The sequence below is a fragment of the Scyliorhinus torazame genome, chromosome 11, assembly GCF_047496885.1.
Source record: "Scyliorhinus torazame isolate Kashiwa2021f chromosome 11, sScyTor2.1, whole genome shotgun sequence".
NCBI classification, from domain to species: domain Eukaryota; kingdom Metazoa; phylum Chordata; class Chondrichthyes; order Carcharhiniformes; family Scyliorhinidae; genus Scyliorhinus; species Scyliorhinus torazame.
Genome location: NC_092717.1, coordinates 89,032,496 through 89,059,989, shown reverse-complemented (window position 1 = coordinate 89,059,989; position 27,494 = coordinate 89,032,496). Strand labels below are relative to the sequence as shown.

The 27,494-nt window shown below is 46.0% G+C and overlaps 1 long non-coding RNA gene across 1 annotated transcript in view; it reads right to left on the bottom strand.

Moving 5' to 3' along the window:
* Positions 1-13,596: 13,596 nt before the first annotated feature.
* LOC140385367 (uncharacterized) overlaps positions 13,597-27,494 on the bottom strand; it is a 214,216-nt gene continuing 200,318 nt past the window's right edge. The window contains exon 3 of the long non-coding RNA XR_011933343.1: positions 13,597-15,578. This is a non-coding gene — a long non-coding RNA (uncharacterized lncRNA). The remainder of the gene's footprint in view (positions 15,579-27,494) is intronic.

The window sequence follows — 27,494 nt, the reverse complement described above, 5'->3', positions numbered from 1 at the left end:
GAGGCCGATGACGAGTCAGAAGTGGGCGTGTCCGGCTGGCGCGCAGCCGCGTTGCGGGGCCTTTGGGCCCGGGAGTTCGATTTCTGGGCCCGATGAGACTTTTGTTCCTGGCCTTTGGGCCTAGCCAGGCAGACCTTTACGAAGTGCCCCTTCTTTCCGCATTTGTTGCAGAAAGCGGAGCGGGCTGGGCAGCGCAGGCGTGGGTGTTGGCCTTGCCCACAGAAATAGCACGGTGTGCCCTCGGTGTGAGCGGGTCACCGCGCGGCGCAGTCTCAGCTTGTGAGGTCCGTCTACTGCAGTCTCTGAGGACTTCAGATAGGCCTCAAAACACCGGAGCCAGTATTAAAAAATTTCCAGTGGCCTCTGGCGACCAACCATCCAGATTGAGCTTCTCCGGCTTTAGTCCGCTGTCCATCTCGAAGTATTCTGCTAATTAAATTGAGATACCCTCAATTATGACTCGAGAGAGAGGATTGATAATTCAAAGGCTTTAATTAGCAGAGAACCAGACAGCTGCCGAGAAGTGTGCTCACTGCACGCTGCCCACTGAACATTACCTTATACACAGTTCCCTGGGGGGGCGGAGCCAGAGGCGGAGTCCCCCAGGGTTCCAAACCCGGTCTTAAAGGGGTCATCACATTAAAGGTACAGTTATACAGTTATCATTAATCACAATATGTTTAGCGAGTTGGATACACTGGGCGGGTTTCTCCATTCCGGGACGCCCGGACCTTCTTTCCGGATGGGACGGAGAATTGGGCGTCGGTGCAAAACCGGGATCGACGCGGGGGCAGACCTGGTCGCAATGTTCTGACCAGAGGGAGCATGTAAATACATGCAAATTGATCTTAATGACCCATTTGCATCCATTTAGTGGGTCTGACACCCAATGATCCAGCCATCCGCTGAATGGATGTAACCATTGCCACTTTGGCCCTGAGGTCCACTACGCCAGTGCCACGCTGGTAGAGACCAACCGCGCATATGATTTCACTGCACTTACCTCTCTTTGATGTGGTCAATGTTTACAAACAATGGGGTTTCACCACTTAGGTCACTGAACCAAAAAGGGAGAAGAATGAGTCAAAGCTTCAGATGGTCAGTAGAAGTTGTTAATCATAGACCATGACTAGAAAGCTATGAATGACTTGCAGCAAATGGACCTGTGGGAAACAGACGCAGGTCCCAGCTGTTCTCCTTCCAGGAATGGACACGTGGAGCTGCCAGGTAAATGTTCCAACTGTAATTCTTCTCATTGCCCCTGTCTGGACTGCTCTCTAGCTCCCAGACAGGTGTCACTTTTCTGGGGAGTGGTCTGTAGGGTGGGGGTTTTGGGCATGGGGCCCCAGGGAGTGTACCCCTATTACAGGGGTCCCTGTGCGGCATCTCCCTATTACAGGTGTCTCTGTGAGTGGAGGGGTCCCCCAATTTCTGGGGTCCCGGTGGGGGGGGGGGTCCCCCTTTTACAGGGGTCCTTTTGCGGGGTCACCCTATTACAGTGGCCCCTGTGAGGGTCCCCAAATGAAAGGGGTCCCAGTGGGAGGGAGGGGGAAGGCAGTGCATTGTTGGATTGTTGGAGGGGGTGGCCCTTGGATGGGCTCAGATGGCCTCTACCAACTTGGTCCTGATGTGGTGGACCTCACGGTGGGAACGATGTCCCCCATGCCAGCGCCACACTGTTACAGACCACAAGTGATCTGCACCCACGTGATTCCCGGCCGAGAGGGGCTGGAGAATAATGCAGGCCGGAGCATAGGTCTGCTAAATGGATGCATTACGACCCATTTGCATTTATTTCCATGCTCCAACTGACGTGTGGCATGGATCTCATTCCCACCACCTGTTGCGGGGTCAGAGCATTGTGATCGGGTCGGCGCCCAGCGTCGATCCCGATTTTGCCCGAAGCCCGATTCTCCATTCCATCGGGGAACATGATCTGAGTCCTATCGCAAAAGTTTCCTATACGTCGAATCCCGCCCAAATTAATCGAGTGACATTATCTGTTGGAATTCCTGCGAGGTCTGCCTCTGTTGTCGCGAACGCAGCCACACAGGACTTGCCAAGATCACAATCTTGGAATCTGCTGCACATTGAAAGATCAGTTTTGTTACAGCAGTTGTGAAAAGTGCCAGTTGTGATAATATGCATAAGCAGTCATGTAAATATTAACAGATATGACCTCCAACCAGCAGGTGGCAGTAAAGAACAACCACATGACACTTACCTCAGGGAGTCTGGAGATAGTTGTCGTAGTGGATAGTCGCATTTGTAGTAGCTCTTAGATAATTTACAATCGTAATTTAATAGTTGGTAGATTTTAGTAGTTTTCATATTGTTATCTGACCCACGTTATTGTTCAACAATAAACATTCAACCAGTCATAAGACCATAAGACATAGAAGCAGTATTAGGCCACTCGGTCCATCGAGTCTGCTCCGCCATTCAATCATGGCTGATATTTTCTCATCCCCTTTCTCCTGCCTTCTCCCCATAACTCCTGATCCTCTTATTAATCAAGAACCTATCTATCTCTGTCTTAAAGACACTCAGTGAATTGACCTCCACAGCCTTCTGCGACAAAGAGTTACACAGATTCACCACCCTTGGCTGACGAAATTGCTCCTCATCTCTGTTTTAAAGGATCATCCCTTTAGTCTGAGATGGTGTCCTCTGGTTCTAGTTTTTCCTACAAGTGGGAACATCCTCTCCACATCCACTTTATCCAGGCCTCGCAGTATCTTGTAAGTTTCAATAAGATCCCCTCTCATCCTTCTAAACTCCAACGTATACAGACCCAGAGTCCTCAAACATTCCTCATATGACAAGTTCTTCATTCCAGGGATCATTCTTGTGAACCTCCTCTGGACCCTTTCCAAGGCCAGCACATCCTTCCTTAGATACGGGGCTCCAAACTGCTCACAATACTCCAAATGGGGTCATGAACTAGACATTCTCTAGTGTACTAATTCTGAAGGACCAGAATGTAACACCAGTATTGAAAAAAAAAATCCCACTTCATCCAAATCTGTTGATACTCCTCCCCAGTTCACTGCCTACACTACTACATTTTACTTCTATGTCCTCCTGACCCAGTGACCTAGCTCTGCAGCTATTGTTGTGGATGGCTGCACACAGCATGAAAATACTCTTGACCCTGACAATTCGGATGGGGCATGAATGTCAGGGGATGGTGGACCAACATTGCAGTTGTTTTATGTTTTGCATCTTATGACTGAATTAAAGGGATACAAAGTTGAGGGAAGATAAAGATGCTCCAATTTTCTCACACAGATGCAGCAAGTTGCTAGACACATTGGCTCTATCATTTATCTAGCCATGCTAATCTCCAACTAGTGTCTAATTCTCACAAAACGGAGGGCTATCAGCAGTCAGACCTTTCTTTCAAGAGTTCTCTGCCAAACCCAGCAGGATAGCTGGATCAGTCTTGAGTGCTACTGTTGATGTGAGACTCCTCTAAAGGCTCACAGTATGGATCCTTGTGGTGAATCTTCATCTTATCTGTAGGATGCATTACAGACTTTACCTTAGTTTTGCATTTGCTTGAGTGCAAATTCCAGCAATGTGAAAATTATAATTTTGGCAACATTTTTGTTTAGCAAATAAATACAAGAATAGTCCAGGAATGATTCTTAAGCACAATTTTCAAACGGGAGTGGCACACTGGCACAGTGGATAGCACTGCGCCAGGGACCTAGGTTCAATTCTTGCCTTGAGTGACTGTGTAGAGTTTGCATTTTCTCCCAGTGTCTGTGTGAGCTTCCTTCGGGTGCTCTAGTTCCCTCCCACAGTCCAAAGATGTGCAGGTTAGATGAACTGGCCATGATAAAATTAACCCTTAGTGTCCAAAGATGTGCAGGTTAGGTGGGGTTACAGGCACAGGGCAGGGGAGTGGGCCTGGATAGGGTGCTCTTTCAGAGTCAGTGCAGACTCGATGGGCTGAATGGCCTCCTTCTGCACTGTAGGGATCCTATGGTTCTAATTCGATGGCTTTGGCATGGAAGTACTGTACTTCATTTCTGCTCTATGCCTTCTTATGTTAAGAAGTCTTACAACACCAGGTTAAAATCCAACATGTTTGTTTCAAATCACTAGCTTTCGGAGCACTGGTCCTTCATCAGGTGAAAGGAGCTGCGCTCCAAAAGCTAGTGATTCGAAACAAACCTGTTGGACTTTAACCTGGTTTTATAAGACTTCTTACTGTGACCACCCCAGTCTAACACCGGCATCTCCGCATCATTGCTACCATCGACACCTTCTTATGTTGGCATGGTTAAAATTGGGGCGGCATGGTAGCACAGTGGATAGCACTGTTGCTTCACAGCTCCAGAGACATGGGTTTGATTCCCAGCTTGGCTCACTGACTGTGCGGAGTCTGCACCTTCTCCTCGTGTCTATGTGGGTTTCCTCCGGGTGCTCCGGTTTCCTCCCACAAGTTCCGAAAGACATGCTTGTTAGGTGAATAGGAGATCAGGAATTCTCCCTCAATGTACCCGAACAGGCGCCAGAGTGTGGCGACTAGGGGATTTTCACAGTAACTTCATTACAGTGTTAATGTAAGCCTACTTGTGACACTAATAAAAATTATTATTTTTAATTGGTCATTTTGATGGACAATGGATGCGGATTCATCACTCCCTATTTTATTTACCATCAAAGTCACAACCATCCTACCCGCCCCATGTGATTAATTTCATTAGTTTCACAGAGACGGTTAACAGTTCATTTAGAGTGAGTTAGAATATAACTGGGAGGTGCTGGGAAATATGGGCGAATTATACAGCCCCGTCGCGGGGGGGGGGGGGGGGGGGGGGGGGCGTAAAATATGACCAGCCGTTCGATAGGCCATTTACTTAAGTGGGAATGGCAAAACCACCAGAGGGACGGGCCATAAAACTCTGGAGTATGACCCCCCAAGAATCGAATTTTGTGTCATTGCTGTTGCTCATGTGATTGGGCCATTTGGAAGAAAAAAAACTGTTGTTTGGAAAGTCTATGTATAATATAATTTTTAAAAAGCCATAATTTTCGTGGTGCTCCAGTATCTTCCCACAGTCCAAAGGTGAGCAGGTTAGGAGGAATGGCCATGCAAAAAAATTGCCCTTAGTGTCCAAAGGTTGGGTTGGGTTGGGTAATGGGGGTGATGCGGGGGATTGGGCCCAGGGAGGCTCTTTATGGGTTGGTGCAGACTCGATGGGCTGAATGCCCTCCCTCTGCACCATAGGGATTCTATGGTAATTGAGTTTCTCTTTTCATCAAAGTAAAATGGAGCTGAGAAATTGCACATATCAATCTAGGTTGCTCGCTACGATTGGATGTATTACAGGATCTCCCAACTTCTAACTGACCAACCCAGTCAAACAGCATTTTATTCTCCATCTCCAATATTTTTATAGCTTTTTAAATAAAAATTTTGAGTGCCTGATTATTTTTTTCCAACTAAGGGGCAAGTTATTGTGACCAATCCACCTACCCTGCACATCTTTTGGGTTATGGGGGTGAGACACATGCAGACACGGGGAGAATGTGCAAACTCCACACGGACAGTGACCCGGGGCTGGGATCGAACCCGGGTCCTCGGCGCCGTGAGGCAGCAGTGCTAACCACTGCGCCACCGTGCCGCCCAACACTTCACTTATAAACGTATGCGCACATTTTAAGAAGCAGGCTCCTGCTATCTGTGAGAAATGGTAGCATGTTAAAACACATTTATAGCAGCACTGGGAATGACTTGGGTAAAGTTCAATTCAGGTACCACGGAGATAATTAACAGATCTTGCCCTGTTTACACTGCAGACTCACCAGGGTAGCTTGGATTGTTGATAAGTGTGGTGATGGACAGACACCAGCAGGATGACATCAAGCACAGTTGACATCACCTTGTTAGCATTCTATGTCGCCAACTAATGGCAACGCCTTTTAGGGCATTCTCCTGAAATTGTTTACAATCCCGTGTCTCCGGAGTCACACTGGTCTGAAGCAATAGATAAGTAGGACACCAGACTGCCTAATATCGGTTTTACTTGGGAATCAGAATTCACACCAGATCCACGCTTTTTTTAAACAGGGCTTAGGAATCTTCTCCATACAGTGATGATCCAATATTATTTGAAATCAATGAAGATGAAAAAAAGAAAATACTGGAATTTATATAGTTTCTCCTCACATTGTGGAGGCATTTCAGAGGATTGCATACAGTAAATTTATTTAGATATCAAACAACTTATCATCATGCAGACAATCGCAGCACTCATACTGGACCAGCAATATTTAAATAAAAACATCAGGGATTTAGAAAAAATGTATTTATGAAATGTGGACGTCGCTGGTTAGGCCAGCATTTATTGCCCATCCGCAGTTGCCCTTCAGAAGGTGGTGGTGAGCTGCCTTCTTGAACCGCTGGAGTCCCTGAGGTGCTGGTCCACCCACAGTGCTGTTAGGGAGGGAGTTCCAGGATTTTGCCCCAGCATCAATGAAGAAACACCGATTTATTTCCAAGCCAGGGTGGTGAGTGATTTGGAGGGGAACCTCCAGGTAGTGGGTTTCCCAGGTATCTGCTGCTCTTGTCCTTCTAGATAGTAGTGATTGTGAGTTTGGAAGGTGCAGTCTAAGGAATCTTGGAAAGTTAATGCAGTGCATCTTGTAGATGACAGACATGTAACTTGCCACTTGTCAGCCCAAGCCAGGATATTGTCCAGGTCTTGCTGCATTTGGACATGGACTGCTTCATTATTTGAGGAGTGGCAAATGGTGCTGAACATTGTGCAGTCATCTGCAAACAACCCCACTTCTGACCTGATGGTGAAAGGGAAGCCATTGATGAAGCAGCTGAAGATGGTTAGGCCTAGGACACTATCCTGAGGTACTCCTGCAGTGATGTCCTGGAGCTGAGATGATTGATCTCCAACCACCACAACCATCTTCCTTTGTGCCAGGTATGACTCCAATCCCCTGATTCCCATTGACTCCCATTTTGCTAGGGCTCCTTGATGTCAAGGGCAGTCACTCTCAAGTCACCTCTAGCATTCATCTCTTTTGTAAATGTTTGAATCAAGACTACAATGAGATCGGGAGCTGAGTGACCCTGGCGGAACCCAGACAGAGTGTCCATGAGCAGGTTATTGCTGAGTAAGTGCCTCTTGGAAGCACTGTTGATGACTCCTTCCATTATTTTACTGATGATGGAGAGTAGACTGATAGTGCGGTAATTGGCTGGGTTGGATTGGTCTTATTTCTTGTCTACAGGACACACCTGAGCACTTTTCCACATTGCCGGGTAGATGCCGGTGTTGTAGCTGTAGTGGAACAACTTGGCTAGGGGTGTGACAAATTCTGGAGCACACGTCTTCAGTGCTATTGCCGGAATATTGTCAGGGCCCATAGCCTTCGCAGTATCTAGTGCCTTCAACCGTTTCTTGATATCACGTGGCGTGAATCGTATTGTCTGAAGACTGACATCTGTGATGATGGGGACCTCCGGAGGAGACTGAGATGGAGCATCCTTGATTTGAGTAGGGTGGTCTTTCCAAGGCCAGTACACACTCGATGGGCCGAATGGCCTCCTTCTGCACTGTAAATGTAATGATTCTATCCACTCGGCACTTCTGGCTGAAGATTGTTGTGAATGCCTCAGCCTTGTCTTTTGCACAAATGTGCTGTGCTCCTCCATCATTGAGGATGGGGATATTTGCGAAGCCTCCTCTTCCAGTGAGTTGTTTAATTGTCCATCATCATTCATGGCTGGATGTGGCAGGACTGCAGAGCTTTGATCTGATGCACTTGTTTTGGAATCGCTTAGCTCTGTCTATTACTTGCTGCTTATACTATCTGGCACACAAGTAGTCCTGTGTTGTAGCTTTACCAGGTCGGCACCTCATTTTTTGGTATGTCTGGTGTTGCTCCTGGCATGTTCTCTTGCAGCCTTCATTGAACCAGGGTTGATCCTGTGGCATGGTTATAATGGTAGAGTGAAGGATATGCGGGGGCATGAGTTACAGATTGTGGTTGAGTACAATTCTGCACTCAAATTTGTCTCCCCAAGGACTGTATGGGGGTCACCGATACTGTCATGGACAGATGCATCTGCCGCAGGCAGGTTGTTGAGGATGAGGTCAGGTATGTTTTTCTCTCTTGTTGGTTCCCAAACAACCTGCTGCAGTCCCAGTCTAGCAGCTATGTCCTTTAGGACCCGGCCAGCTCGGTCTGTGGTGGTACTACTGAGCCAATCTTGCTGATGGATATTGAAGTCCCCCACCCAGGGCATATTCTGCGCTCTTGCCACCCTCAGTGCTTCCTCCAAGTGGTGTTCAACATGCAGGAGTACTGATTCCAGGGAATTTTAGGCAGCTTTGGTTAGGCTTCATTTAAAGTAATTGTGCTGCCTGTGAATGGTAAATCACCTAACATTGCAATAATAACGTGACTGAGATGCAAAGTTGCCAACTCCTGCTGGAACTAACCTGGAAGTTTCGTCACATGACCTCTTGCCTTCAAACATTCCACCCGTCAAACAGAGTTTTTCCCTATTTCCAATACTTTATTGACTAATAAGTGAAAGTGTTCAAAGAAATAAAAAAAACCAGAATATTTTGTAATACCCCGAGCACTTTTCTCTTGCTTTTCTGGCAGTAGCTTCAGGAATTAATCTTTAATTCTAGGAAACTTGAGGACAAATCCAGAGGGTTCGCAACCTCGTATTCTTGTAAATTGAAGGTAACCACACTCAAATAAAGGAAATTATAAATATTAATATAAGAGAATATTTTTAAAACTCTATTTTTTTTGCTTTTATTTTTTGTCCCCTATTTTCGGTTCAACAACAACTTGCATTTCTGTAGTATTTTAAAATGAACAACATCCCAAGAAGCTTCACATGAGGGTTAGAAACAAATATTGATTGAGGAAGAGTCTCCCCATTTATCAATGTTATCAGACAGAAAACTAATATTGAGCCAAAGAATGAAATATTAGGAGAGGTGACTAAAAGCTTGGACAAAGAGGTTAGGTTTAAGGAGGAGATAGAGAGAGATGGTTGGAGACATTTAGGAAGAAGTACCAGGTCTAGCTGGCTGAAGGCATCATTGCCAATGGTGGATGGAAGGAAATGGGGGGTACATAAGAGGTCAGTGTTAGAAGAATGCAGCATTAATTGAGATTTATGTGATTTGAGGAGGATGCATTGATAGGGAGGGGTGAGGCCATAAAGCAAACATAATAAGAATTTTAAGTTGGAAGTATTGAGAAACTGGGGGCCAAAGTACATCAATGTACATAGGAGTGATATGTCAGCAAGACTTGGTGCATGCTACAGTGAACAGAGTTTTTGGATGAATTGGAGGGTAACGGATGAGAGGTTGGCAAGGAGGGCAGTGGAGTAGTCAAGTCTGAGGGTGAGAAAGGTATGGACGAGGGTTTCAGCAGCAGACAATTAAAGAGAGGAGTTGGAGGAGGATGGTCTGGTTGACAGTGTCAAAGCTAGTGATGGGCCTAAGGTGTCAGGAAGGGTTAGTGGACCAGGGTCAGAGGATGCAATTTGTAATTTTGATTAGGGCTGTTTAAGGATTGCGCACAATTGGAATCCTGATTGGAGGGATTCAAACATGGAGTTCCAGAAAAGATGGGCTCAGATCTGGGAGGCTAAATTTAAGCACTTGGGAGAGGAAAGGGAGGTTGCAGATTGGGTGGTGGGTGGTTGTTTTGAAAGGACAGTAGAGTTGAAGCTGGGTTTTTTTTGAAGAAGGAGGTGATGGCGGCAGATTTGAAAGAGTGGACAGTAACCGAGATGAAATTGGGGAATCGGTTCCTCCTGAGCTCGAGTATCATTGTTCTGAGGTTCCACCAAATACAGTAAGTAGATATGTCTGCCAACCCCAGTCTATAACTATATTTTTAAAAATGTCAAAATCTTGTTTGGTGGTTGTTCTAATAAAAAATATTAAAATGCAATAAAATGCAATGTACTAGTGACACCGTGGTGCAGTGGTTAGCACTGATGCCTTATGGCGCTAAGGACCTGGGTTCGATCCCCGCCCTGGGTTACAGTCCATGTGGAGTTTTCACATTCTCTCCGTGTTTGCGTGGGTCTCGCCCCCACATCCCAAAAATGTGCAGACTAAAATTTCCCCTTAATTGGAAAAAAATAATTTGGTACTCTAAATTTATTTAACAAAATAAAATGAAATGTACTGTGCAATGTTTTGATGCTGAAGTTAGATCAAAGCCATCAGTTCAATCACGGGAAAGTCTCACTCTAACATTTTAAATATTGGACATGGTGGCACAGTGGTTGGCACTGCTGCCTCACAGCGCCAGGGACCCAGGTTTGATTCCGACCTTGCGTGACTAACTGCGTGGAGTTTGCACATTCTCCCCATGTCCGCATGGGTTTCCTCCGGTCTCTCCAGTTTCCTCCCATAGTCCAAAGATACGCAGGTTTGGCAGGCGAGTGGGCCCTCTTTCGGAGGGTCAATGCAGACTCGATGGGATGAATGGCCTCCTTTTTCTCTTGTAGGGATTCTATGGATTATATCTAAAGTCTCACCTCTCCAGATAAAATACAATTAAAGGGTGTGGGATAATTGGACCATTGTATTCCTCCTTATGTATAACCTCTCATGTGGTTTGATGATTCCTTTTGCCTGAGATTGGGTAGGATTTTCTGGTCACGCCCGCTCCAAGACCTTTAAAAGTTTGTCAAATTGTCCTTCCCACCCATGAAGATTCATTCCCGTGGTGGGCTGGCCTGGAAACTTTACCCAATGTTCCTTTGGGATGTTTAGTGACATTTCACGATGTTAAAGCCTTACTAGGTTGTCATTGTTGTATATCAACACATTCAGTCCCAATTTTAAAATACATTCTGCTCCTAGTTTGATATTATATTTCTACTTAGAATTAAGTAGTGAAACCTAAGGCATTTTGGAAAACAATGGAACAGAGTTGTTTGGAACCTCAGAATTTCTCTGCAGCATAAGCTGAGGTATTGAGGAATGGCACAACTGAGGGACTGCTTCTTATTCCTAAATGCCCAGAAGCCTCAATATTTGTCTTTTTAGTTACGATTGCACCACCACTGGACGGGGATGTGATTACAACATGACAAATTTACATTGACAGATATCAGTATAAATTGTGGACATAGGAATATTGATGTTTCAGTGATGAATTGTGGTCGCTAAGCATTTTGGGCTTAGCGACCATAATTCCATAAAATTGCGGGTAGTCAAGAATAAGAACAAGTGTGACCTGCGGGGGAGGGTGCTTAATTTAAAAAAAAAAATGTTTTATTAAAGTTTTTCCAAAGAGCGTTTTTACATAACAAAAATAGAAATACAGATAATAAAAAATAACAAACAACATATCCCAAAGCTTACAGTGAAACTACTTACACAACAGAAATGTTTTTCCTTTTTCTTAAACAGAACAAGGTGGGTTTTGTCTCCATGCCCATCTCGCATGATATCAACAGTACCCCCACCTGAACCCCCCCCCCCTCCCCCCCAGGATGCTGCTGCTGCTGACACTTACTGCTCCCCTAGAAAGTCAAGGAAAGGTTGCCACCGCCGGGAGAATCCCATCAAGGACCCTCTCAAGGCGAACTTTATTCGCTCCAGGCTGAGGAACCCCGCCATATCGCTAACCCAGGTCTCCACACCCGAGGGTATTGAGTCCCTCCACATTAGCAAGATCCGTCTCCGGGCTACCAGGGAGGCAAAGGCCAGTACCTCGGCCTCTTTCGCTTCCTGCACTCCCGGATCCTCCGACACCCCAAATATCGCTACTGTTGGACTCACCTTCACCCGAGTGTCCAAAATCCTAGACATCACCCTCGCAAACCCCTGCCAGAATTCTTTAAGCACCGGGCATGCCCAAAACATATGGGCATGGTTCGCCGGACTCCCTGCACATCTCGGGCACCTGTCCTCCACCCCAAAAAACGTACTCATTCTTGCCGCCGTTATATGCGGGAGGGTGCTTAATTGAATGAGGGCAAATTACATCCAAATTAGACAGGAACTGGGGAATGTGGATTGGTAGCAGCTTTTTGAGGGCAAATCCACATCTGACATGTGGGAGGTGTGTGGGTGGCTTTTAAAGGCCAGTTGATTGAAGTGTAGGACAGGTATGTCCCCGCAAAAATGAAGGATAGAAATGGCAGGATTCGGGAACCATGGATGACAAGGGAAATTGTAAGCTTAGTCAAAAGGAAAAAGGAAGCATACGATAGGGCTAGGCATCTAAAAGCTGACAAAGCCCTTGAGGAGTACAATGAAAGTAGGAAGGAACTTAAACGTAGAATTAAGAGGGCTAAAAAGGGCAATGAAATGTCTTTAGCAAACATGGTCAAGGAGAATCCCAAGTCTATATTAGGAGCAAGAGGGTAGCAAGGGAAAGAGTAGGCTCACTCAAGGACAATGGAGGGAAGTTATGTGTGGAATTACAGGAAGTGGATGAAATCCTTAATGAGCACTTCGTATCGATATTCACCAGGGAGAAGGTCATGACGGATGGTTGAGGTCAGGGAAATGCTCTTGAGAACGTCAATATACCAAAGGAGGAAGTGTTGGGTACCCTAAAATGCATTTACTGAAAATTAATTCATAACCTTTATTGTCACAAGTAGGCTTACATTAACACTGCAATGAAGTTACTGTGAAAAGCCCACCATCGCCACATTTGGGTACACAGAGGGAGAATTCAGAATGTCCAAATTACCTAACAGCACATCTTTCGGGACTTGTGGGAGGAAACCGGAGCACCCGCAGACACAAGGAGAACGTGCAGACTCCACACAGACAGTGACCCAAGATGGGAATTGAACCTAGGATCCTGGCCCTGTGAAGCAACAGTGCTAGCCACTGCAAGGTAGACAAGTTCCCAGGTTACTGTGGGAGGCAAGGGGAGAAATAGCTGGGACCTTAACAGATATCGTCACATCCCCTTTGACCACAGGCAAGGTTCCAGAGGATTGTTGTTCCCTTGTTTAAGAAAGGACGTAGGGATAATCCAGCAAATTATAGGCCAGTGAGCCTGACATCAGTGGTGGGGAAGCTTTTAGAAAAGATACTGAGGGACAGGATACATGCATATTTGGAGGAAAATGGACTAGTTAGTGACAGGCAGCATGGTTTTGTATGGGGAAGGTCATGTCTCACCAACTTGATTTAGTTTTTTGAAGAGGTGACAAAGTAAATTGATGAGAGAAAGGCTGTGGTTGTAATTTGTAAGGACTTTAGTAAAAGGCAAAAGATTTATACGATCTGAAGAGAAACCAGAGTGTCGTTAAATGGATTTTAGTAAGGCGCTTGACAAGGTCCCAAATGGCAGACTGGTACAAACTAAAATCGCATGGGATTCGGGGTGGGCTGGCTAGATGGATACAGAACTGGCTTGGTTATAGAAGTGATGTGGAGATGCCGGCATTGGACTGGGGTGAGCACAGTAAAAAGTCTTACAACACCAGGTTAAAGTCCAACAGGTTTTTTTTGAATCACTAGCTTTCGGAGCACTGCTCCTTCCTCACCTGAGAAAGGAGCAGTGCTCCAAAAGCTAATATTTCAAAACAAACCTGTTGGACTTTACCCTGGTGTTGAATGACTTCTTACTTGGTTATAGAAGACAGAGAGTAGCCGTGGAAGGATGTTTTTCAGAATGGAGACCTGTAGCTAGTGATGTTCCCAGGGATTAGTGCTGGGATCTCTGTTATTTGTAGTATACATAAATGATGTGGAGGAAAATGTGGTGGTCTGATTAGCAAGTTTGCAGATGACGTGAAGATTGGCAGAGTTGCTGATAGTGCTGAGGATTGTGTTATGGTCGAGGCATTTTCAGAACCCCAAAATGTATCATGGAGTTCAACCAACCTCTCCCTTTAATGGATTTGTTGCTTTTCCTCGCACACGGCTTTTTCCCTCGGTGTGGGATTACAATTATGGACTTGTGGGTTTTTAAACACAAAACACTGTTTATTCCATGAACTCAACTTAACATCTTAAGTAAACATTGGCTCTCTTAACACCCCTTACTTCAAAGATAACTCAGAAAATATTGCAACAGTAAATAATTCCTTAAAATGTTCCTTCAAAATTCCAAGAGACTTAACACCTTGAAACAAAATCACATCAGGTTAAAGGCTTCACTATTATAAGTTTAAATCACCCAAATGATCCAGAGATCGTCTTTCATGGCAGAGATCCAGCTCACTGCAAAACACAGACACACACCCAGCTCTTTTCCTCCAAACTGCAACTAAATTGCAAAATGGCTGACCTGAGCTAAGCCCCACCCACTCTCTGACATCATAGTTTTCTTAAAGGTACATTGCTTAACATCCATGTCTTAAAGGTAATCTCACATGACACCTGCCCCCAAGAAAAAAAAAAAACCATAAACTTCAAGATGGTTTCATTTTTCACTTTTGCACGATCCACTAAGAAAGGTACACAGTAAATATACCTTTTCATTTAAAATAAAACAACACACGCAAACAGGTATAATAACATAGTCCATTTTTCTTTGTTCTTCTTCCTCCAACCCAAACCCTTCTCGATTGACAGTCTCTTTGAACAAAGTCTCTGCATGATCCATCCATTCCTCTACTCCTCGGCATTTCTCTTTAGAATCAGACACTTTCGTTCAATCTGACCACAGAGTCCCTTGCAATTCTCCAATACAGGAACATTGGTGATCACAGCTTTCAGGCAGTCAAATGCCTGTTGAAAGTCCACTGTCCATTGAAATTTTTTAGGTTTCTTTAGCAAGTCCATCAGTGGAGTAGTCACGCCACAAAACCTTTGCACAAAGGTTCGATCAAATCCGCTCATGCTAAGAAATCGCATTATTTCTCTTTGTCTTGAGGGTATTGGAAACTCCGCAAGCAAAGTGATTCGGGCTTCTCCAAATTCACTTTCGGCTAGGTTCACCACCAAACCCGCCTCCTGAAGTCGACCGAAGAACTCCATACGATGCTTGTCTGGAAGTTGTAAATAAAATCAGGTTGTTCCACTTTCTCAATGCAATCCCTCAAACGTGGTATAGGATAAGAGTCCATTCTTGTAACTGCATTCACCTTTCGATAGTCCACACACAACTGTTGGGTACCGTCGGTTTAGGTACCTTCACTATGGGTGAGCTCCATTAGCTGCAACCCACTTCAATTATGCCATTCTTCAGCATACTCTCAATCTCTCTGTTAACCTGTACCAATTTTAAAGGATTAAGTCTATGTGGATGTTGTTTGATAGGAACAGCATTTCCCACATCTACATCAGATATAGCCATTTTAGTACTTCCCAATTTACCTCTACAAACTTGCCCATGTGATATCAATAACTCTTTCAGGTCAGTTTGTTTTTCCTCTGGCAGGTAACTTAACAATTCATCCCAATTTATAAGAACATCCTCATTTTCCAATTTAATTTGAGGTATGTCAAATTCACAGTCATCTGGATTTGGTTCATCACTTTGAGTTAGAAACATTAAAACGTCCTTTTTCTCTCCTTCCCTTTCAAAGTACCTTTTAAGCATATTCACATGACACACTCGGTGAGTCTTCCTTCTATCTGAAAAAAAATGAAATGAAATGAAAATCGCTTATTATCACAAGTAGGCTTCAAATGAAGTTACTGTGAAAAGCCCCTAGTCGCCACATTCCGGCGCCTGTTCGGGGAGGCTGGTACGGGAATTGAACCGTGCTGCTGGCCTGCCTTGGTCCGCTTTCAAAGCCAGCTATTTAGCCCTGTGCTAAACCAGCCTGGTGTTTTTACACATAATTCACCTCATTTAATTTCCTTTCAATCTGGTACGGTCCACAAAACCTAGCTTTTAAAGGCTCCCCTATCACTGGTAACAACACTAAAACTTTATCCCCACTGGCAAAACTACTAACTTTGGATTTCTTGCGCCTACCCGTTTCATCACATTTTGTGCAACTTTCAAATGTTGTCTAGCCAATTCATCTGCTCTATTTAATCGTTCCCTAAAATTTGACACGTAATCCAATAGTGTAATTTCCGATTTCTCACCCACCAATTTTTCCTTAATCAATTTAAGTGGTCCTCTTACCTCATGACCAAAAATTAGTTCAAAAGGACTAAATTTGGTAGACTCATTAGGTGCATCCCTAATTGCAAGCAATACGAATGGGATTCCTTTATCCCAATCCTCTGGATAAGCATGACAATACGCCCTCAACATTGTCTTTAATGTCTGATGCCACCTTTCTAACGCTCCCTGCAATTCTGGATAGAACATAGAACATAGAACATTACAGCGCAGTGCAGGCACTTTGACCCTCGAAGTTGCGCCGACCTGTGAAACCACTCTAAAGCCCATCTACACTATTCCCTTATCATCCTTATGTCTATCCAATGACCATTTGAATGCCCTTAGTGTTGGCGAGTCTACTACTGTTGCAGGCAGGGCATTCCACGCCCTTACTACTCTCTGAGTAAAGAACCTACCTCTGACATCTGTCTTAAATCTATCTCCCCTCAATTTAAAGCTATGTCCCCTAGACTTCACCATCCGAGGAAAAAGGCTCTCACTGTCCACCCTATCTAATCCTCTGATCATCTTGTATGCCTCAATTAAGTCACCTCTTAACCTTCTTCTCTCTAACGAAAACAGCCTCAGATCCCTCAACCTTCCCTCATAAGATCTTCTCTCCATACCAGGCAACATTCTGGTAAATCTCCTCTGCACCCTTTCCAATGCTATGTTGCTGCTAACTTTAGCCTTAGTTTAATTGCTCTGTTCCATCACCTTTGCTCGAGTCGCCAGGTATCTTTCTGATACCGCCACGTGGTTCAAGTCCAAGTAATGATCAATAATCCAACACACCGCTTAGTAAGAGTTAAATCAACGCACATTTATTATATACAGTAATCAATGCTTATGCATAAATTCTACTTCTAAGCTACTTCCTACAACTAACAGGCCAATACTTAACTTTGGAAATGGCCCACCAGGTCAGGGAAACGAATGGCCTTTCATTTGGGTTCTGAGCCTGCGGGATTCGAAGTGGGTACAGATCGATAGCTAGGAGCGCCTACCTCGTAGCGAGCGTTGAAGTAAGACTTACGATTTGAGTGGCTGTTGTAGAAGGCGAGCAGCAGGGTGGCAGGAGGAAGAAGGGTGCAGAAGGGTCGATTTGAACTTGGACTCTATTCTTATAGTCCCCAGGGGCTTCCCGCCTTTCGGGGCGGACCCTGTACCTGGTTCCAAGTGATTGGACTTTGTCCCAATCACTTGGTTCGATATTCTCCAATGCTGGAGCGATTCCTTGATCGATGGGCGGTCTTGAGGTGGTCGTTCACCTCCCTTTGTGTAGGCGTCTGTTGGCGCCGAAGAGTCTGGGTTGGCATTGTGTGTCTAAATTGTTGCACATTGTTCCTGGGGATTGCTCATTAGTATTCAGATGGCTGGTGTTTTGTTGTGCTGATGGCTACAGGTATCGATCTTGTCTGGCTTTCCCAGAGGTGAATACACAGTCTACCTGCAGCTGTTTCTTTTAGTCCTGTTGGCTGATTTTCCCATCAGCCTTTGCCGTTCGCCATTTTAAATCGAGGTTCGCCATTCTAAATCGGGAGTTTGCCATTTTAACTGGCTACATACCCTCCTTGTGATCCTAACGCGAAGCGTGAAGGATCACATCACTATGTTGCTTTCCATTCCCTGACCTGGGGGGGGGGAAACTTCCTTCATGGCCTCTGCACTGACCATAGCTATGCACAAAACATTTTTAACTAACAATTCTAAGGGCGCTATGTCAGACAGGGACATGCATTACAAAACAATAAACTGGGAACCTCTAACTTATTCTTAATATACTACACTCACTTAGACATTCCATTATACTACCTTCCTCAACCATACAGCAAAATCATAGCATTTCATACAGTCTTTCCTGGCTTGGCAGTCAAGCTCAGGATCATACAATTTGCTCATGAAAAAGTTCTTTACAGTTATTTATTTACAATAACAATGAACGCAAGTGAATGTACTTTATTATAGATCGCGGGGGTCAGGGGTCTGGTGGTAACCGAACATAGGGGATCTGATCCTATATACCAGGGTTCGAGCGCGGTAGGCTCTCCTTCTCCATTTCCGTAGACGCATAGTCTGCACAATGCAGCAGAGTATCGCTAATGCTAGTAATGTTTCGATTACATAGGACAGAGAGTACCAGGTTATAAACCTGGCACACCAAGATGCTGTAGTGTCGCTGGGGACTGGGCTCTGGGTCCTGCGGGATAGTGAAACATTAACGGCTGGGGGTCTTGAAGTCATGGGGTTCGCGGTCACGTGCAACCAAATGTCCAAAAGCACAAGGGTGATCCACTTGAAGGAAGTCCTCATGGCTCTTCTCTTTCCTTTTCTTTCTTTGTCTTCTCCGGTCCTGGAGCTTCTGGAGTTCTGTAGAAACAAGCATAGTGTCTGTAACTATCTTTGTTTAATATCTGGTACGCTAGTGTGTCTGTCCTGTAGTGCCAATTACTCTCTTTATAATTGGTCACTATGTGTGACTCCCTCATTTTTTTTTTCAAAAAACAAATTTTAGGACACGGCACACTTCCCAATAATGAACCAGTGCTGATTTAGCATCCCAATGTTCCAGCATGTAAATAGCAGGTGGCCGGCAACCTAAAGGTTACCTAAACAAAACAAAACTTTTTGAACGAAAAATGCCAAAATGAGGTGTGTATGGGCCGCGACGGGTAAGAGTTGGATGGAGTCACCAGGTAGGACGGCTACCAATGCCGTGTCTCTCCTACCCACGCGTAGTTGAACAGAGGGGGTTCCCAGGCAGGGTGGGTCTCAAGCCGTTTCTCCACTGCCTGAGCAACCGACAAGAACGGGCAAAAATGTAGTCATCGTGGTGGGGCTGCCGTTGTGGTTCTATCCTTCGAACCAGAAGGGCAGTTATGAACGGGCACCTGGTTCCTTAACCAGTCTCTGCAGACAAGCTCTCAGAGGTTTCTGCTGAACTGGTGAGTCTCTGTAGGCAAGTCCTCAGAGGTTTCGGCCGAATAGACGTGGGGCAGTGAGAAAAAATTCTCCTGTCGGACATACAATATTTAACAAACTTACACACGACATAAAACATTCTGCAGGTTCCATCAGAAAGGACAACACTTCTCCCAAGCGGTTCCTTTTAAAACATCATCTGGACACCTCAGTTCTCAGTTGCGAACAGGGTCGCAAAGGGGTTGTCGGTTTGGGAGTCAGACCCAAGGTCATCCTCTTCTCCCGGGTGCCAAACTCTGGAGTGGATTAGGGCTGAAAGGGCTGCATGGTGTGAGTTGGGGTCGCTCTCGTCGTTGCGGACGAGTCGGTATGAGTTGTCACGGTGCCAATAATTGGTGTCTAGTTGTGTGGGGACAAAATCGGGGTCGTCAGTGTGGTTCGGTGGTCGGTGGTGGGGTTTATTCAGGAAAGTGATCATGAAGGGATCACTCGGACTGTAGTCGGAATCGCTGGGCGTGGGTCCCGTTGCATGGGGATAGTAGGGAGGCGTGCTGTGGCTATCGTCCGAGTCACAGTCGCTGTCTCTGCTGCTGCAGCCTGTGGGCGTTCCGAGGTGGAGTGTATATTTCGGGGGTGGAGTCAAGGTCGAGTCCGTGGCTGGGCTGGACGTGGTGGGGGTTGGTAGGGTTACGTTGGCTGTGGGCGGGGTGTGGTGTGCTGCGTCGAGCATGACGTGGTGTGCGTGGTTCGACTGTGTTCCATATGCCTTCAGCTGGTTAATATGAAACCATGCAGTCTTACCATTGGGGTACTTTATTTTATAAACGGAAGGGCTTACTTTATCCGCAATGGAATACGGACCCGAGTATTTTGGTGACAGGAATGTGCTGGGGTTATATACAGAGAGCATCACTTGCTGTCCGATACTATACTCAGTCGCATGCACTGTCTTGTCGAAACAAGCCTTGCTCTGTTTCTTTCTTGTGCCCAATTTTACTGCGGCTGCTAGCTGAGCCGTTTTAACATTGTCAACTAATTGCTCCACGGCTTTCTCGTGTGTGTGAGGGCTGTCACTTCGGGGCTGGTCAAGTCCAAACCTAACAAATATTCTGTGCCTTTCATGGGGCGTCCGGTCATGAGAGTGTGTGGGGTGTAACCTGTGGAGGTAGAAATAGTGTTACTCAAAAACATCAGCGCAAAAGGGAGGACTGAGTCCCAAGTGGTGTTGTTCTGCTGGACCATTTTTCTGAGGGTGGATTTCAGGGTCCGATTCATGCGCTCCACGATACCACTCGACTGTGGGTGGTATGCTATGTGGAATTTTTGGGTGATGCCAAATATCGTGAGGACATTCTGCATGACACGTCCCGTAAAATGGGAGCCTTGGTCGGATTCAGTGCTGCGGGGGAGTCCCCACCTTGTAAAGATGTGGTGGGTCAAAATCTTGGCTCTGGTATTTGCAGTGTTTGTGCGGGCTGGGAATGCTTCCACCCATTTTGTAAATGTGTCAATTACCACAAATATATATTTATAGCCATTCCTACAAGGGGGCAATGGTCCTATAAAATCGATCTGGAGTTTAGTCCAGGGGCCATTAACGGGTCGGGTGTGGCTGAGTTGGGCCTTTTTGGCATATAGCATGTATAGAATGTATAGAATTAACAGTGCAGAAGGAGGCCATTCGGCCCATTGAGTCTGCACCAGCTCTTGGAAAGAGCACCCTACCCAAGGTCAACACCCCCACCCAATCCCCGTAACCCAATAACCCCACCCAACACTCAGGGCAATTTTGGACACTCAGGGCAGTTTAGCATGGCCAATCCACCTAACCTGCACATCTTTGGACTGTGGGAGGAAACCGGAGCACCCGGAGGAAACCCACGCACACACGGGGAGAACATGCAGACTCCGCACAGACAGTGACCCAAGCTGGGAATCGAACCTGGGACCCTGGAGCTGTGAAGCAATTGTGCTAACCACTATGCTACCGTGCTGCCCTTATCTGTCCGGATTATTCTGGGCACAGATAAGACAATTTTCTATGTCATGGTATACATCTTCCTTTAAATTCGGCCACCAACAAAGCTGCTTGAGATGGGCTGTAGTGGGATCGATTCCCTGATGTCCTTGACTGTCATGGAACAAGCAAATCAATTGATTCCTGTCCTGTTCAGGAACCTCATAAAGGGTGTCTTTTAACACCACACCGTCATGTGTGGTCAGTGCATTCCTAAATCTCTCATAGGGAGCTGGATATTTTCCTTTTACAATCTCCCTGAGATTGCTGTCCTGCTTCTGGGCCTCGACTAGCTCCCCGATCTTTGTCTGTGAGACCTGAACTGCACTCACTGGTGTGCTTTCGGGGGGTGTCCAAAGGTATCCGTGTCTGGAACCTGCTTTAGCCAGTGCGTCGGCTTTTACATTTCCAGGGGGGGAGGAACGATGGTGACTGCGGACTTTGATTATCCCATAAGTCCTGTTCTGGGCTCTTTCTAAAATATGACGGAGCAATGGGGCTGAGGGCAGGGGTTTTCCGTCTGCGGAAACAAATCCTCTTGCTTTCCACAGGGGCAGAAATTCTGTGAGGCTGTTGCAGACATAGAGGCTGTCCGAGTATATGTCTGCTGGGCTGGGGAAGGAATCCGGGTGTTCCACGATATATGCGATGGCCGCAGGTTCTGCTGCCTGCGCGTCTAAGTGTCCGGGTAGTTTTAACGATATTTCCTCAAGGGCTCGTCCCTGCATGTCCTCGACATATATACCGCAACCTGTTATGCGCTTCCCATCCAAGACTGTGGAAGATCCATCCACATACATCTTTATGGGCTCACACGTGTCCGTGTGCTGTGGGCTCTGGGTTGAACTATCTAACTTTCTGGGGGGGGTTTTTAGCGATAAAGGGGCCTGTGTTGTGGTGTGGTGTGGAGAGATAATTTCACATTCATGGGGGGTTCCGGGGTACTGTAAATTGTCGGCTAAATAGGTGTGTGTCTTTGTCCTTTTCACAGTGATGTCCCGTCCTGCAAGAGAAGGGTCCATCTAGCTGCTCTTATTTGACTGACGGTACCGTCCTTGAGTCGTCCGTCCAGTAAAGGTTGGGTGGGGGGGTGGTCGGTGAGAATTGCGATGGGGTTCAGTCCGGTATTATATGAAAAATACTGGACTGCCCAGAATACTGCGAGCAGGTGCCTCTCACAGGCTGAAAATCCCTGCTCCACAGCATCTAAGAGTCTGGAGGCGTAAGCTACGGGTCTTAACTGGACGTTCCGTTCCTGGAGGAGCACGGCCGAAAGGGTGCGATCTGTGGTCGCTACCTCTATGGCGTAAGGGGAAAGCGGGTCTGGAACTTGTAGTGCGGAAGCTGCTATGAGGGCTCTTTTCAAAGCATCCACAGCATCCGTATGCTGCGGAAGCCATTCCCAGGGGGCTCCTTTCTTTTGGAGGTCTGAGAGGGGTGCTGCCTTGCTGGCGAAACCGTCAATGTGGTTTCGGCAGTAGCCAACCAGTCCTAAAACTGACCGGAGGGCTGAAACGTTCTGGGGAAGGGGCAATTTAGCAATCGAGTCAATCCTTTTATGCTCGATCTCGCGTTTACCATGTGTGATAATTGTTCCCAAATATATCACCTTTTCTTCCAAAATCTGTGCCTTTTTGGGGTTGACTTTACAACCGATTGAGTATAATAGTTCCAGGAATTCGGACAGAAGCTCAATGTGCTCTTCCTTGGTGTCTGTCTGCAGTAGTAGATTGTCTACATACTGTACCAGACATTCGGGGCGAGAAACATTTGCTCAACCATTTGCCAGCTGTCAGTGGAAAATGGAGGGGGAGTTGTGGAATCCTTGTGGCAGGCATGTCCACGTGTACTGCTGTGCTTTAAAGGTGAAGGCAAATTTGTACTGGCACGCCTTTGCCAATGGAATGGACCAGAATCCATTACTGACGTCCAAAACCGTAAAGAATCGGGAATTGAGTCTCTGCTTGAGCATGGTCTCGGGACTTGTTGCTACTGTGGGGGCTGCTGCGGGGGTGACTTTGTTGAGTTCCCGGTAATCGATGGTCAGTCGCCATGATCCATCGGGCTTTCTCACTGGCCAAATCCACAGGCATCCAGCAAACGCTGTGGGGTGTTAGGATTTCTTTTGCCTACATTTGTTGAGGCCATCTATGGGGTCACCCCGTTTATATCCGATCGCATCCAGGATCGCAGTATGCATTTCTGCAAGGGTGCCTCTTCCTACATTCTGTGGGTCGGGAAGGGCTGCTGCTACTGACGGATCTAAACTTAAAACTGTGAGCTTTACATGCTCTCGCTCATCCAGGCCGTACATGTGCACCTGATGTCTAACTGTGGCAAAGAAATGGTGGGGGTCTGAGGTGGGGAGGAACAGTGTGATCTTCTCGCACGCATCCCGTAATTGGGTCACTGTTAAGGGGGTGGAATATAGATATTCCGCATCGTCCGGTGTGGCTTTGCGGTGGGTGGTTACAGGGTTCATTGGAGCCTGAACTATCTGCTGTGTGGGGGGTTGGGGTGCTTTTCTCTTTTGGGGCTTTCCCTGCGCACATGTTCCCTGAACATATCTCTGCGCTGTTTTGTTTAACTCTTCCCAATCAGGGCCGTCTTCCTGATCTAACGTTTCCCCAAAGGTTTCCTGAAAACCCTTTTGAACAGAAAGCAGTGATTGCAGCTCTGCAATCTGCTTCCGGCACTTTGCGTGGTCTAATGTGCTTTGTCTTTGTTCTGTGGTGGCAGCATGGAGTGCTCTTAATGCTGCCTTTAGATCGCTACACTGTCTCTGTAACGCTTCTACCTGTTTTTCTGTTTCTTCTCGTACCAGGGCTGCACGTTGCGTGTCCTGATAGACCTATTCGTATTGAGACTGGAAGCTGCTTAAATGCGCCAGACAAGACTGGTGAGCCCTTTTGGCGTCACCCACCTCTCCATCTTTCGCTGCCAATTTCCTCCTCAATTCCATATTCTCCTTTTCTACCTCGCTTACATCGACCTTACTCATCCGATGTATGCGCTCAACTTCTTTCCGGAGCGTCCTAACGACCTCCTCTGTGCCTCGCAATTGTGCCAAGCAGGACACGATTGCCATTGGCTTGCGAGCTTTCCCCAAGCTCTTTTTGTGGATCTCGCTCAGGTTCTCCCACCAAGTATGTCCTATACTCCCGGGACCTGATTCCTCATTATCACAGAAATCATTCCAAAGGGGCCACCCTTTCCCTTTGAGATATTTCCTGATCTCTTCCTCCCAAATGGGACACTGTCCCACTCTACTGCTGCTGGTCGCTGCGACCGCAAATTCCTCAGGGTTCATGAGGCGCTGCACTGCCTGCAATGCCATCTTTCCTATCCGAATGCTTCTTTAAAATTTGGAACAGGGGAGCTAAGGCGGTGCTGTAAATACGGGAACGGCTTTCGCTACTTTCCGATATACAAACTTCCGACAGTTTTGACGCAACAAAAATCTATCAGTTTTACCTTATAGCCCTGTTAGTTACGCATGCATACACACACTTCCGAATTATGACTATTGATCATAACTGCTTGAACACTTGTGGTTTTCTGTTTCCAATTGGATCTCTAATTCAAATTCTTGAGTTCTCCCGGAGTGGTTTTCCACTTCTAGATCGGGTCCTGTCAGGATCTCGCCAAATGTTGCTGCTAACTTTAGCCTTAGTTTAATTGCTCTGTTCTATCACCTTTGCTCTTGAGTCGCCGGGTATCTTTCTGATACCACCACGTGGTTCAAGTCTGAGTAACGATCAATAATCCAACACACCGCTTAGTAAGAGTTAAATCAAAGCACATTTATTATATACAGTAATCAATGCTTATGCATAAATTCTACTTCTAAGCTACTTCCTACAACTAACAGGCCAATACTTAACGTTGGAAATGGCCCACCAGGTCAGGGAAACAAATGACCTTTCGTTTGGGTTCTGAGCCTGCGGGATTCGAAGCTGGTACAGATCGATAGCTAGGAGGGCCTATCTCGTAGCGAGCGTTGAAGTAAGACTTACGATTTGAGCGGCTGTTGTAGACTTTGTCCCAATCACTTGATTCGATATTCTCCAATGCTGGAGCGATTCCTTGATCGATGGCGGTCTTGAGGTGGTCGTTCACCTCCCTTTGTGTAGGCTTCTGTTGGCGCAGAAGAGTCTGGGTTGGCTTTGTGTGTCTAAATTGTTGCACATTGTTCCCGGGGATTGCTCATTAGTATTCAGATGGCTGGTGTTTTGTTGTGCTGATGGCTACAGGTATCGATCTTGTCTGGCCTTCCCAGAGGTGAATACACAGTCTACCTGCAGCTGCTTCTTTTAGTCCTGTTGGCTGATTTTCCCATCAGCCTTTACCATTCGCCATTTTAAATCAGTGTTAGCCATTCTAAATCAGGAGTTAGCCATTTTAGCTGGCTACAGCTTCCACATCCTTCCTATAATGCGGTGACCAGAATTGCACGCAATACTCCAAATGCGGCCGCACCAGAGTTTTGTACAGCTGCAACATGATCTCATGTCTCCGAAACTCAATCCCTCTACCAATAAAAGCTAACACACCGTACGCCTTCTTTACAACACTCTCAACCTGGGTGGAGACTTTCAGGGATCTATGTACATGGACACCGAGATCTCTCTGCTCATCCACACTACCAAGGATCTTACCATTAGCCCAGTACTCTGTCTTCCTGTTATTCCTTCCAAAATGAATCACCTCACACTTTTCTGCATTAAACTCCATTTGCCACCTCTCAGCCCAGCTCTGCAGCTTATCTATGTCCCTCTGTAACTTGTAACATCCTTCCGCACTGTCCACAACTCCACCGACTTTAGTGTCATCTGCAAATTTACTCACCCATCCTTCTACGCCCTCCTCCAGGTTATTTATAAAAATGACAAACAGCCATGGCCCCAAAACAGATCCTGTGGTACACCACTAGTAACTGGACTCCAGGCTGACCATTTCCCATCAACCACCATCCTTTGTCTTCTTCCAGCTAGCCAATTTCTGATCCAAACTGCTAAATCACCCTGTATCCCATGCCTCCGTGTTTTCTGCAATCGCCTACCATGGGGAACCTTATCAAACGCTTTACTGAAATCCATATACACCACATCAACTGCTTTACCCTCATCCACCTGCTTGGTCACCTTGTCAAAGAACTCAATAAGGTTTGTGAGGCACGACCTACCCTTCACAAAACCGTGTTGACTATCTCTAATCAAATTATTCTTTTACAGATGATTATACATCCTATCTCTTATAAACCTTTCCAAGACTTTGCCCACAACAGAAGTAAGGCTCACTGGTCTATAGTTACTGAGGTTGTCTCTACTCCCCTTGTTGAACAAGGGGACAACATTTTCTATCCTCCAGTCTTCTGGCACTATTCCTGTAGACAAAGATAACTTAAAGATCAAAGCCAAAGGCTCAGCAATCTCCTCCCTAGCTTCCCAGGGAATCCTAGGATAAATCCCATCCAGCCCAGGTGACTTATCTATTTTCACACTTTCCAGAATTGCTAACACCTCCTCCTTATGAACCTCAAGCCCTTCTAGTCTAGTAGGCTGAATCTCAGTATTCTCCTCAACAACATAGTCTTTTTCCTGTGTAAATACTGACGAAAAATATTCATTTAGCACCTCTCCTATCTCCTCGGACTCCACGCACAACTTCCCACTACTGTCCTTGACTGGCCCTACTCTTACCCTAGTTATTCTTTTATTCCTGACATATCTATAGAAAGCTTTAGGGTTATCCTTGATCCTACCTGCCAAAGACTTCTCATGTCCCCTCCTGGCTCTTCTTAGCTCTCTCTTTAGGTCCTTCCTAGCTAACTTGTAACTCTCGAGCGCCCTAACTGAACCTTCACGTCGCATCTTTACATAAGCCTCCTTCTTCCTCTTGACAAGTGTTTCAACTGCTTTAGTAAACCACGGTTCCCTCGCTCGACCACTTCCTCCCTGCCTTATCAAGGAAACGCAGTACGCAGTTGATTTTAATTGTTTTATTCCTAAACTATCCATAACTTCTTTGAATAACTTTGAAGTAAAATTTGTTCCTTGATCCGATTCAATTTCTGTGGATAGTCCATATCTAGTAAAGAATTTAAGTAACTCCTCCATAATCCTTTTAGCTGTAATATTACGTACTGGAATGGCCTCTGGAAACCTAGTAGACACATTCATTACAGTCAAAAGGTATTGATTCCCACTTTTTGTTTTAGGAAGCGGTCCTACACAATCGATTAGGACCCTTGTGAAAGGTTCCTCAAATGCTGGAATGGGTATTAAGGGCGCTGGTTTTATCACTGCTTGAGGTTTCCCTATCACTTGACATGTGTGACATGATTGACAAAATTTAACTACATCTTTATGTAGTCCAGGCCAATAAAAATGTTTCTGGATTTTAGTTTGAGTTTTCCTTATTCCCAAATAACCTCCCACTGGTACCTCATGTGCAACTCGCAACACTTCCTTTCTATACCCTACCGGCAATA